This window comes from Mandrillus leucophaeus, unplaced genomic scaffold (assembly GCF_000951045.1).
Source record: "Mandrillus leucophaeus isolate KB7577 unplaced genomic scaffold, Mleu.le_1.0 Scaffold223, whole genome shotgun sequence".
NCBI classification, from domain to species: Eukaryota; Metazoa; Chordata; class Mammalia; order Primates; family Cercopithecidae; genus Mandrillus; species Mandrillus leucophaeus.
In genome coordinates, this window is record NW_012102288.1 from 2,488,014 (window position 1) to 2,501,030 (window position 13,017).

The 13,017-nt window shown below is 40.8% G+C and overlaps 1 pseudogene; it reads left to right on the forward strand.

Annotated features, from left to right (window-relative positions):
* LOC105540625 overlaps positions 1-11,451 on the forward strand; it is a 32,512-nt pseudogene extending 21,061 nt beyond the window's left edge.
* The last annotated feature ends 1,566 nt before the right edge of the window (positions 11,452-13,017 follow it).

The window sequence follows — 13,017 nt, forward strand, 5'->3', positions numbered from 1 at the left end:
TGAACAGACAGGTCGGAAATGAGACAGGCAGTAGCTGACAATCCAGGGTACCAAGCAATGGACTGCTTGAAAACACTCAAGTGGTGCCTGGGCAAGAATAGCTTTGAAACTGGGTTATGCTCTCAGCAACAAATCACTGAGTGTTCCTGAAAAATTGAAAGCATCTTGCTTGGAGAGGAGGCATTAGCTCAGGTACTCTCCTCTGGCATTCTCTGGCTGGCCAGGCAAACAGCCAAGATACAGTCTCTTTGGACTTTCACTAGCTGAGAAAAATGGCCCTTCAGATTTCTTGAGATATTTTGGGAATATTAAGCTGAATGAAATTTGAAGTCACCTAACAGGTTAATGGTTCAAATTATTAAAGGGGCTACACTAATCTTCCTTCCCATAAGAACAATGTCAGTCATTTGACTTCTAAAAATGGGGACGCTGGAAATGAAAAGTTGAGATGGGAGAAACCACGGGCGGCTTGCATGCTCCTTAAACTAAAGTTCATGTTCTAACTAAGATGAAGAAGGTATAGAGGGATTTTCTCTCTCTAGACAGAAGTTATATATACAAATATATATATGTATATACACACATATGTATGTGATATATACAAAGTTGTTCCTTTGATTTTAGAATATTAGATGCTATAAATTAAGTTTTAATTGCTAGATTTATTATCACTTCTCTTGCAGGTAAATTAGGCTTTACATACTGTGATTAAATTCTTTCTGCAAACCATCTGTTAATGGCTTCATTTGTATATCTTTGCTCCATAAAAACTGTATTCACAATCCTCTCAAGCTTGTAACTGTTTAAGAATATTGCTTTGGCTGGGCTAGGTGGCTCACGCCTGTAATCCCAGCACTTTGGGAGGTCAAGGTGGGTTGATCATGAGGTCAGGAGATCGAGACCATCCTGGCTAACACAGTGAAGTCTCGTCTCTACTAAAAATACAAAAAATTAGCCAGGTGTGGTGGCATGTGCCTGCAGTCCCACCTACTCAGGAGGCTAAGGCAGGAGAATCGCTTGAACCCAGGAGGCAGAGGTTGCAGTGAGCCGAGATCGTGCCACTGCACTCCAGCCTGGGCAACAGACTGAGACTCTAACTAAAAAAAAAAAAAAATAGAATATTGCCTTAAAAGGACAAGGAATCAACCTGAAGGAGCTCCCAATGGCCAAAGCTAGAACAATTTAACAACAAAATAAATCATATAATGTTAGATTATAACCCAAAGTTAAAAATAAGTATCCATGAGACCATACTAATATAAGCAAATGATTGAATGAGTAAATAAATGGAGAAGAGAAAAATATTTCTTGTCTCTTGAAATATTTCTCACTGCTCTTAAGTGACTAATATGATTAAGACAGGTACACATAAATAGTCTTCCTTTCTTAAAGTTAACTGTGCCCATAAAGATCAATGGAATAGTAGACAGCTCAGAAACAAACCCTCACATATGCAGCCAAATGATCTTCAACAGGGGTGCCAAGACCACTCAGTGGGAGAAAGGACAGTCTCTTCAACAAATGGTTTAAAGAAGTGGAACTCCTGACCTCAGGTGATCCGCCGGCCTCATCCTCTCAAAGTGCTGGGATTACAGGTGTGAGTCGCTGTGCTGGGCCTGGCCCCATGTTATTTACATTCAAATTTCCCATGGGCATTGTTTAATCATTAAGATCTGGGACAAAGTTAAAAATGCTAGCAACAATGATTTCAAGTCCTTACCCCTCCCAATTTCCTATGTGTGTTCAAATGATTAACTCTTAAGAAATATTTCAGCCGGGCGTGGTGGCTCACGCCTGTAATCCCAGCACTTTGGGAGGCCGAGGCTGGTGGATCACGAGGTCAAGAGATCAAGACCATCCTGGCCAACATGGTGAAACCCTGTGTCTACTAAAAATACAAAAAATTAGTCGGCATGGTGGCGGGCACCTGTAGTCCCAGTTACTCGGGAGGCTGAGGCAGGAGAATCATTTGAACCCGGGAGGCAGAGGTTGCAGTGAGCCAAGATTGTGACACTGCACGCACTCCAGCCTGGGCGACAGACCGAGACTCCATCTCAAAAAAAAAAAAAGAAAAAAAAAAAAGAAATATTTCTTGACTAAAAATAAGGTTTTCCCGCATAGGCTTTGGTGATCATCTCAACCAGATGAAACCAGAGCTTCCACAAGCCAGTCAATCTAACATGAAGAACACAACATGAATGAGAGGTCATTCCACTCCAGAAAATAAAATCCCACTAACAGGAATGGTATTCACACAGGCAGCACTGAATATAATTTGATAAAAGGAAATCCTGTCTCTCTTAAAATAGAATCCAGAACCTCTAGAACTTAGAGCTAAGAAGTGAAAATCTGGGTAAGAAATGTCCCCCCAGAAAGTGGTTTTTAGTACCCCTCTGTGGTAGGCGGAATTCTAAGATGACACTGAAATGACACTCACCCTTTATAATCCCCTCCCCTTGGAGTGTGGGTGGGTAGAACCCAAGAACATAATGAGATGGTTTAGCTTCCGTGATATGGCAGTTGACTTTGTCTGTTTTAATTTGTTTAAAAAAAATATTCCCCATCTTAACCAGTTTAGAGTGTGCAGTTCAGTAGTGTTAAGTATATACACATTGTTGTGCCACAGATCTCCAGAACTTTTTCACCTTGCAACACTGAAACTTTATTCCCATTTAAACAACAACTTTTCATGCCTCTCTCCCCCAGCCCCTGGCAACCACCATTCTACTTTCTGTTTTTATGAATTTGAATACTTTCAATACCTCATATAAGTGTTTATCTTTTTGTGACTGGCTTATTTCTCTTAGAATAATGTTCTTAAGGTTCATGATGTTGTAGCATGTGATAAAATTTCCTTCCCTTTTAAGACTTATTATATGTATTTACAAAATTATATTTATCCATTTTTCCATCAATAGATATTTGGGTTGCTTCTACCTCTTGGATATTGTGAACAATGCTGCTGTGAACAGGGATGGGTGTGCAAATATCTCTTTGAGACTGTGCTTTCAATCTTTTGTATCTATACCCAGAAGTAGGATTGGTGGATCATATGGTACTTCTAGCTGTAATTTTTTTTTTTTTTTTTTTTTTGAGATGGAGTCTCGTTCTTGTTGCCCAGGCTGGAGTGCAGTGGCACAATCTCAGCTCACTGCAACCTCTGCCTCCCAGGTTTAAGCGATTCTTCTGCCTCAGCCTCCCGAGTAGCTGGGATTACAGGTACGCACCACCACGCCTGACTAATTCTGTATTTTTAGTAGAGACGGGGTTTCTCCATGTTGGTCGGGCTGATCTGAAACTCCCGATCTCAGGTGATGCGCCCGCCTCGGCTTCCCAAAGTGCTGGAATTACAGGCGTGAGCAACCACACCCAGCCCTATCTGTAATTTTTTGAGGAACTGTCACACTATCTTCTAGAGCAGTTGCACCATTTTACAGTCCCACTAACAGTGCACAAGGGTTCCAATTTGTCCACATCCTTGCTAACATTTGTTACCTGCATGCTTCTTTTAAAATAGTAGCCATCCTAATGAGTGTGAGGTGATGTCTCATTGTGGTTTTGAGTTTGCATTTCTCTACTAATTAGCAGTGTTGAGCATCTTTTCATATGCTTGTTGACCAGTTGTATATCATCTTTGGAGAAATATCTATTCAAGTTCTTTGCCCATTTTTTATTTGGTTCGTTTTTTATGTTGTTGGGTGTTAGAAGTTCTTTATATATTCTGGATATTAACCCTTTACAGATATATGATTAGCTAATATTCTCTCCCATTCCATGCATTGTCTTTTCATTCTGTTGTGTCTGTTGATACAAAGAAGTTTTTAAGCTTGATGTATTCCTATTTGTCTGTGTATGCTTTTGTTGTCAGTGCTTTTGATGTCATGCCCAAGAAATCACTGCCAAATCCAATGTCATGAAATTTTTCCTCTATGCTTTCTTCCAGGAGTTCTATAGTTTTGGGCCTTACATTTAGATTTTTAATCTGTTTTGAGGTAATTTTTTGTATATGCTGCAAGATAAGCATCCAACTTTATTCTTTTGCATGTGGATATCCAGTTTTCCCAGTACCATTTGTTGACGAGTCTGTCCTTTCTCCCACGAGTGGTCTTGGCACCCCTGTTGAAGATCATTTGGCTGCATATGCGAGGGTTTGTTTCTGAACTGTCTATTCTATTCCATTGATCTTTATGGGCACAGTTAATTTTAAGAAAGGGAGACTATTTATGTGTACCTATCTTAATCATATTAGCCACCTAAGAGCACTGAGTTTTCTTTGGCTGGTCACAGAAGGAAAAACAGAGATTTAAAGTATGGGCAAAATTTGACAAAGGCGTGTTGCTGAAACGGAGGAACCATGTGGCGAGGACCTGAGAGCAGTCTTTAGCAGTGGGGAGTGTCCCCAGACTACAGCTGACAACAAGGAAATGTATTCTGCCAACAATCTGAGGGAACTTGGAAGTGGCTCTTTCCCTAGCTGAACCTCCTGAGGATGATGGCACAGCTATACAACATCTTAATTTAAGCCTTATGAGACCCTGAGTAGAGGGTCCAGTTAAAACCAAACTCCCAACACAAGAACTGTGAGATAATCAATTTGTGTTATTTTGAGCTGCTAAGTTTGTGGTATTTGTTACACAGCAATAGAAAACTAATACACCCTGGTTATACCTTCTTCCTCTGATTAGGTCATTAATGGCCCTACAGTTGGGGGCCATTAGCTCACTGAACTCCATGGCCCTTTTGTTCTTACCAAAGTTTAGACTGGCTGGAATAATTTTTTCTTTATTTTCTCTTATTTACATATCTTTAGGAAGGAATTTTAAATAAATCTTAGAAATAGGTAATACCTATACATGGCTCATAGTTAAAATATGTAGCAAGAGATATAGTGAAGACTCTCTCTGCAACTGTTATTCCTCATCTGTCTTGTTCTCACCTGCCACCTCCTCTCCCCTCCCCAGATAACCACTGCTAACAGTTTCCTGATATTCTTCTCAAGTTACTTTTAAATGCACATAGGTGACAAAGACTGTTAATTACTTCCAATTTTCATTCTTCTCTTCTTAAATAGTATTAGAATTTTTAGTTGGACACCTGGCTGCCAGGAATTAAAACTATGTTCCCCAGGCTCCCTTATAGCTAGATGTGACCAGATGGGATATAGACAAACAGGCTATGAGGCAACTTCCAGGAACCTTCCTTGGGATATGCCCTTTGCCCCTTCTTCTCCATTCCATCCTGCTGCCTGGGAAGTGGATGTAACATTAGATTGGAGGACAAGAACATGCCCTAAGGATGGAGGGCTGGTGAACTAGAAAGAAACTGAATCCCTGAGTGTGTTATGGAGCACAGCACTTGCCCTCAGCCTTGGACTGCCAGCCCTGGACATTTACAGAGAGAAATAGCCTGTAATCCCAGCACTTTAGGAGGCCAAAGTGGGCCGATCACTTGAGCTCAGGAGTTCAAGAGCAGCCTAGGCAGTATGGTGAGACCCCGTCTCTACAAAAAAATACAAAAATTAGCCAGGTATGGTGGCACTTGCCTGTACTCCCAGCTACTCAGGAGGATGAGGTGAGAGGATCACTTGAGCCCAGGAGGCAGAGGTTGCAGTGAGCTAGATGATACCACTGCACTCCAGCCTGAGCAACAGAGCAAGATCCTGAAAAAGAAAGAAAGGAAGGAAGGAAGGAAGGAAGGAAGGAAGGAAGGAAGGAAGGAAGGGAGAGAGAGAGAAAGAAAGAGAAAGAAAGAGAAAGAAAAGAAAGAAAGAGAGAGAGAGAGAAAGAGAAAGAAAGAAAAGAGAGAGAAAGAAAGATGAAAGAAAGAAAGAACGAAAGAAAGAAAGAAAGCTACTTCAATCTTTTAAAAGCCACTGTTCTTTTTGGATATTATCATTTAATGCTAAACCTAATTCCAAACTAATACAGTATTTAAGAAAATAAGATATATTCTCCTTACTCCTTCTCTTACAAATAATAGAGTATTACAGGCTTCATATTACGCTGCCCTACATATTGCCTCTTTGACTTAATATATCTGACAGATCTTTCCATTTTGTACTATCCCGGATGATAGGAAGCAGATGGCACACTAGAAACAGCTGATTAAAAGGAGTTTAATCACAGACTATTTATGAAGATTTTGGCAAGGTTAGGAGAAACCAATAAAGGATGATGATGCACCCCAGGGCTAGCTATAGGAAGCCATAGCATCCTTACACCTGAAATTTGAAGTATTTAAATCTGGACTGTTTACCAGAACCCAGAGAGATCTTTTGCTGCAGGACAGGGTGACCCAATAGGGATGGTGCTGCTGAGAGAAAAACACAGCCACTGCCAACCTTCACCTCAGCAGAGAGGGAACTTATGGAATATCCTAACCTCTCTTTCTTCCTACTTTCCAATCTCTTCCTGGTGCCTCCTGTTGGTTGAATCCAACCAAAAGCTGGAGGGCAAGGGGGCTTGGCTGATGCAGTCCGCAAAGGTCAACCTCCTGGGGCCCAGAGCAGGATGGAGAAAGGTGCAGCATGCATATAGAGTGAAAAGTAGAAAATATACCTGGTTACTTCTTAGCATCTGCTTTTATCCTTTATTTAGATGAGAAATTTGTATCCCCAACACAGGGAACATACACAATCCCATCAGCTACATACCACTGTAGGGTAATGTCATTCAGTCATATTCCAAAACCATTAAACTTTAGCCACTACATTGCTCTTTGTTTAAAATAGCAGGAACATTTACAAATTCAATGCAATTTCTATCAAAATTCCAACTGCCTTTTTTGCAAAACTGGACAAGCTGATCCTAAAATTCATGTAGAAATAAAAAGAACCAGAAATAGCCAAATAATAATAATAATTCCTAAAAAGTAAAACAAAGTTGGAGGACTCACATTTCCCAAATTTAAAACTTACTGCAAAGCAACAGTAATCAAGACATTGTGGTAATGGCATAAGGATAGATATCAATGGAATTGAATCGAGAGTCCAGAAATAAACTCATACATTTATATTTAACTGATTCTCAGCAACGGTCCCAAGACCACTGAATGGGGAAAGAAGAATTATCTTTTCAACATATAGTGCTGGGACAACTGGATATCCATGTTAAAAGAATGAATTTGTACCCCTATCGCACAGCATATGCAAGAATTAACTCAAAATAGATGAAAGACCTAAATCAAGAGCAAAAACTGTAAAACTCTTAAAAAAAACTTAAGTGCAAATCTTTATGACTTTGGATTAAGCAATGGTTTCTTAGATGTAACACTAAAAGTACAAGCAACCAAAGAAGAAACAGACAAATTGGCTGGACTTAATCAAAATTTAAAACTTCTGAGTATCAAAGGACACCATTAAGAAAGTGAAAAAACAACCAACAGAATAGAAGACAAATATTTGCAAATCATGCCTCTGCTAAGGGTCTAGTGTATCCAAAATTCATAACAAAAAAACCTCTTACAATGCAATATTTAAAAGACAACCCACCAGGCGTGGTGGCTCACATCTGTAATCCTAGCACTTTGGGAGGCCAAGGCGCACAGATCACCTGAGGTCAGGAGTTTGAGACCAGCCTGGCCAACATGGTGAAACCTCATCTCTACTAAAAATAGTAGGGTGTGGTGGTGGGCACCCGTAATCCCAGCTATTCGGGAGGCTGAGACAGAAGAATCACTTGAACTCGAGAGGCGGAGGTTGCAGTGAACCAAAATCGCACCACTGCACTCTAGCCTGGGTGACAGAGCCAGACTGACTCAAAAAACAAAAAACAAAAAACAAAAACAAACAAACAAAAACAACAATTAAAAAGTGGGCAAAGGATTTGATGGGAGTTCTCCAAAGAAGATATGCAAATAGCCAAAAGACTCATGAAAAGATGTTCCACATCACTCATCATTAGGAAAATGCAAACCAAAACCACAATGAGAAGTCACTTCATACCCACTGGGATGGCTATAATAAAAATAATAATAATTTTTGATGACAAGTATGTGGAGAAAATGGAAACCTCATATATTGTTGGTTGGTATGTAAAGTGGTGTAAAACTGTGGAAAACTGTTCGGGAGTTCCTCAAAACATTAGACATATTACTACTTACTACATGACCCAGAAATGTTACTTCTAGGTATATAATCAAAAGAAAAGAAAACATATGTCAACAAAAACTTGTACATGTACGACAAGTTTTTCTACAAGTTTTTGTACATGGTTTTGTACAGGTTTTTGTACAAGTTTTTGTACATGATTTTGTACAGGTTTTTGTACGAGGTTTTGTATAAGTTTTTGTACGCCAAGTTTAACTTGTACATGAATGTTTATAGCAGCATTATTTATAATAGGAAAAAGTAGAAACAACCCTAATGTTTATCAGTTGGTAAATTGATAAACAAGATATGATATATTCATACAAGGGAATATTAGCCATAAGAAGGCATGAAGTACTAATACATGCTACAATATAGATAAACCTTGAAAACATTGTTCTAAACTACAGCAGACACAAAAGGCCACATATTGTGTGATTCCATTTATATGAAATGTCCAGAATAGGCAAATCCATAGAGACAAAAAGTAGATTAGTGATTAATCTAATCCATTAGCCAATGGATGGGGGAAGAGGCGATAGAGAATAACTGCTGACAGAGGTTTCTTGTTGAGATGATGGAAATGTGCAGGAATTAGACGGTGGTGCTATGAATACAGAAAAAAACATTAAATTATGTACTTTCAAATGGTGAACTTTATGTTACATGAATTATATTTTATTAAAACATTGCAAATAAATTAACAGAGAAGGGGCTAGGGGAGACAATTAACACAAAACAGCTGCTACTTTCCTTAATTCTCCAACCAGTTATAAACTCTAATTTGAGAATCGTGACTTTTTTCTTCCACTACCCATTCCACGTTCCCCTTATCCTCTGCTAAAACCTCAGCTGGATGGGGTTCTTTACCTGATAGGGTGACCCAAACCCCCTTCCTGTCATACCTCAGTCTTTGGAGGGTTTACTGATTGCTATAGTGAATCCCCTGGGTTTCAAGCACCTTACCTTGTAAGGTAGCAACTCATTTTCTCATTATTAATTGGTTTCTATCATCTGTCCATAAGAGTCACCCTCTAGGTTAAGTAGCACAGGAGCCAACATCGGCCAGAGAGCGGGGCTCAATTTTCCATTTAACAGGACTGCCTGACTGTATAGCATGGAAAAGCATTCTTTCCTTGGGTACTTGGACCCCCAAACCTACCAAATCCATGGTTATGGAGATTAAAGGGAGAAGTTCTAGAAGTGTGTTGTAAGGAATAATAATGAAAGGGGCCCTTCCTACCTTACCTTTTGGTTCTCGAACCCTTGGATCCTGACCAAAAGGCAGTCACCACTGTCGAGTGGTCCCTGAATTAAGGCATGTATGTACTGCATCCTCTAGAACAGCACCTCAAATTTTAGTAGGTCTTTCCATCATTCTTTCAAGCCAGCTACTTCTGAGGGATGAGACATGTGGTTAGACCAACTTATTCTGAAAGCGTAAGTCCATTGTTGCACATCTTGGCCATGAAATGTGCCTCTGGTCAGAGAAAATGCTGAGTGGGACACCACAATAAAAGATAAACCTTTAAGTCAACAAATGCTGGAAGAAGCATCATGAGAATGGAAAGTAAATCCATAATCTGAATATGTATTTATTCATTAAGGACAAATTGATGCTCCCTCCGTGACAAGAGGATTCTGATGTAATCAACCTGACACAGGTGCCTGGGTGATCCCTCCAGGGAATAATGCAACATTACAAGATCACCTTTGGCCTCTGCTGTTGGTAGGTTAACCACTCAAGCTGTGGTGACCAGATCACCTGAGTGAGGGGAAGTCCATGGCCTCCATCCCTGTTGCCATGGTTGCATGGTACCCTTTCCCACTGGGCAAGCACCAGAATAACTGGAGAGAGAAGCTAACTGACATGGATGATGGGGATTGTCTTGTCCATCTGATTACTGGGAAACTCCTCTGCAGTGCTTGACCTTTGATGAGCATTCACAGGGATCAAAAAACACACTCTGTGCCCATTCAATCGACATACCTCTCCCCCAGATTTCTTTGCTCCTGCTCTTCCAGTCTCATTCTTTCTCTGAAAAGTGGGCCAGTACATTAGCCACTACCCAAAAATTAGCACTGATCTGTACATCAGGCCATTTCCTTTTCCATGCAAAGTGAATAACTAAATGTGCCACCTGAAGTTTTATCCTTTGGGAAAATTTCCCTTTACTACACTTCCTTGGCCATCTGTAAGTGAGGCTGAAATACAACAGCCATCTGCATCTGCTGGCGCCTGCACACCAAAAAGGCCCATACATAACCAGGCATGCAGCTTTTTTTCCTCTGTTAACTGTTCATAAGGAATACCCAGCCGGACTGAGCTAATTGCCTCCTATTATTTTGGAGGCAACTCGCTTCATCCCAACTTTTTGAAACTTTTACTTCTGGAGGTCATATTTCTCTCAGATCTTCCAGAAAAAAAAGTCTTAAAGCCTTAGACTTTTTTTTATAGTCCAGCTCTTAAATTTTTTCCTCCTCTTTCCCAATAATAACCTGAGTGTGGATCCAGCTTGTCCCCAAATCCTGCCTTGCTCCGAAGCATCTGACTGTAAAGACTCTCCACCAACGCCTGTGACTTGTGGGCCTGAAGAAGACTACCCATCCTTGCAAACGTCTTCTGCTGAGATGCCTCACACAGAGACTGGACAGCCCTGATTCTTCCACTAGTCCCAAAGGCAAACAACCCACTTCTGCAGTGAAGAGCACCACAAAAAAGGAAGACAAGGTCCCAGTCAAGAAAAGGAAGACCAGAACTGTGTGCTCCTCCACCCAGCTGTGTGTACTCAGTGATAGATTTCAGAGACAGAAATAGCTCAACCTCCAGTAGATGCAAGAACTTTCCAATATCTAGAACCTTAGCTACTAACAGGTTAAGACCTGGTTCCAGAACCAGAAAATGAAATCTAAGAGGTGTCAGGAAAACAACCAGCCAAAGGGTAGCAATGGTGTGACTCAGAAGGCCTCAGCACCTACCTGCCTCTACTCTTCCTACTGATGACTGGTGAACACAACTGAGAATCTTCCAATGTGGAGCAACCAAATCTGGAGCAATTCAACATGGAGCTACCAGACCTGGAATCCAGTCCTAAAGCAACCACTCCTGGAACACTGAGACCTGGTGCACCCAATCTTGGAACAATCAGGCCTGGAAAAATCCCTTTCATAACTGTGGAGAGGAATCTCTGCAGTACTGCATGCGGTTCCAGCAAAATTCTCCTGCCAGTGACTTGGTGCCTGCCTTGGAAACTACTGGGGAAAGCCATAATGTAACACAGCAGACCGCTAGGTTTTCTAGTGCTCCACAAACCATGGATTTATTCCTAAACTACTCCGCAAACATGCAGCCTGAAGATGTGTGAAGACGAGTGAAATTGATATTACTCAATTTCATTCAGGCTGAATCTTTCCTCTCCTCTCCTCCCCTTGCCCATAGGATTTTTCTGGTTTGGAAACCATGTGCTCTGGTTTCCATTATGCCTATCCAGTCGATTTGGTCGAGGGTAGGGTATGGTTGGAGCCTAATCAGAGAGGTTTCTTTCTTTTTTCCTATTGGATGTTTCTGGAGAAAAGACATTTTAATGACCTTGACTGCTAAGGGCAACAGGATAGAAGCTGTCTCTGACTATAGCGAAGTAGATATAATACTGGTTTGGATATCTTTAGGATTTAGACTCTAACCTCAAGAATAGGAAATAAAAGTACAAATTGGTGTAATGAAGGTATATTCCCATTTTCTGGGATAGGGAAGCTTTACTTATTTTTTTTAAAAACTCAATTATTGAGGTGAAGGGTTAAGTTGTAACATACTTTATTGATTTCCTCAGCCCCTTTTGGCTCTGTTTTACTCTAGCCCCTAATTTACTGATTATGCTAATATTTGTAGAAAGAGGTCTTGTATTTGCTACATCATGCAGACACTTTACTAGCTTTGCTGGTTTAAGTTCAATGAATAAAACAACCATTTTACCTTAAAAAGAAAAAACAGAAAGAATACCCAAGTGGCCTTTAGTGTAAGTTGAATGAGAGGTAGCAACACATTAGCTCAGGTACAATGGGAGTCTGAGTTATCATGCAATTATTTGTGCCTTCCAGAGCTCCTTGGCCTGGTCTTGAGTGTCTCACTTCCACTTAATATTTCAATGCTGCTGCACATGTCCGATTGTATGATTCTGTATGTCAAATAACATCTAATTCATGATGGGTAATTTGGGACACGGGGCTAATTAGTATCCCATAATAAGACATTCATTCAATCTTTACCAGGACCCAGAAGTAAGCAAGGAACTGTTTTTCAAAGAGAGCAGAGATGTCAGGAGAAGAGAGCATGTCCTTACCCTGAAACTGTGAGGGTCTGGGCTATGATTGTTCTATTGGGTCTTATCAGAGGCTTCCTGCAGCATCTCTGTGTGCCACAGACACCAGATCTGCTAAGTCATAAGGCCCAACTGGCAGGACATTTTGGGATTTTTAAACTTTAATTTAATTTAATTTTCATTTTATTTTATTTTTGAGACAGGGTCTCTCTCTGTCACCCAGGCTGGAGTGCAGTGGTTGCAATCTCAGCTCACTGCAATCTCCACCTCCCAGGCTCAAGAGATCCTCCCATCTCAGCCCCCTACGTAGCTGGAACTACAGGTGCGTGCCACCACACCCGGCTAGTTTTTTATATTTTTTGGTAGAGATGTGGTTTTGCTGTGTCACCCAGGCTGGTCTCAAACTCCTGAACTCAAGCATATGTGCCCACCTTGGTATCCCAAAGTGCTGGAACCACAGGAGTGGCCAGGCTGGGCATTTTTGAACCACAGCCTTAACTTGCTGGAGAGTCTTCTCATTGAACCCCACTCAGAACGGACCCAGTATGTGGGTCAGAGCAGCACACCCAAACGTGGTATATGTTGCCTCTAAAATCAAAAGAGCATCGTACC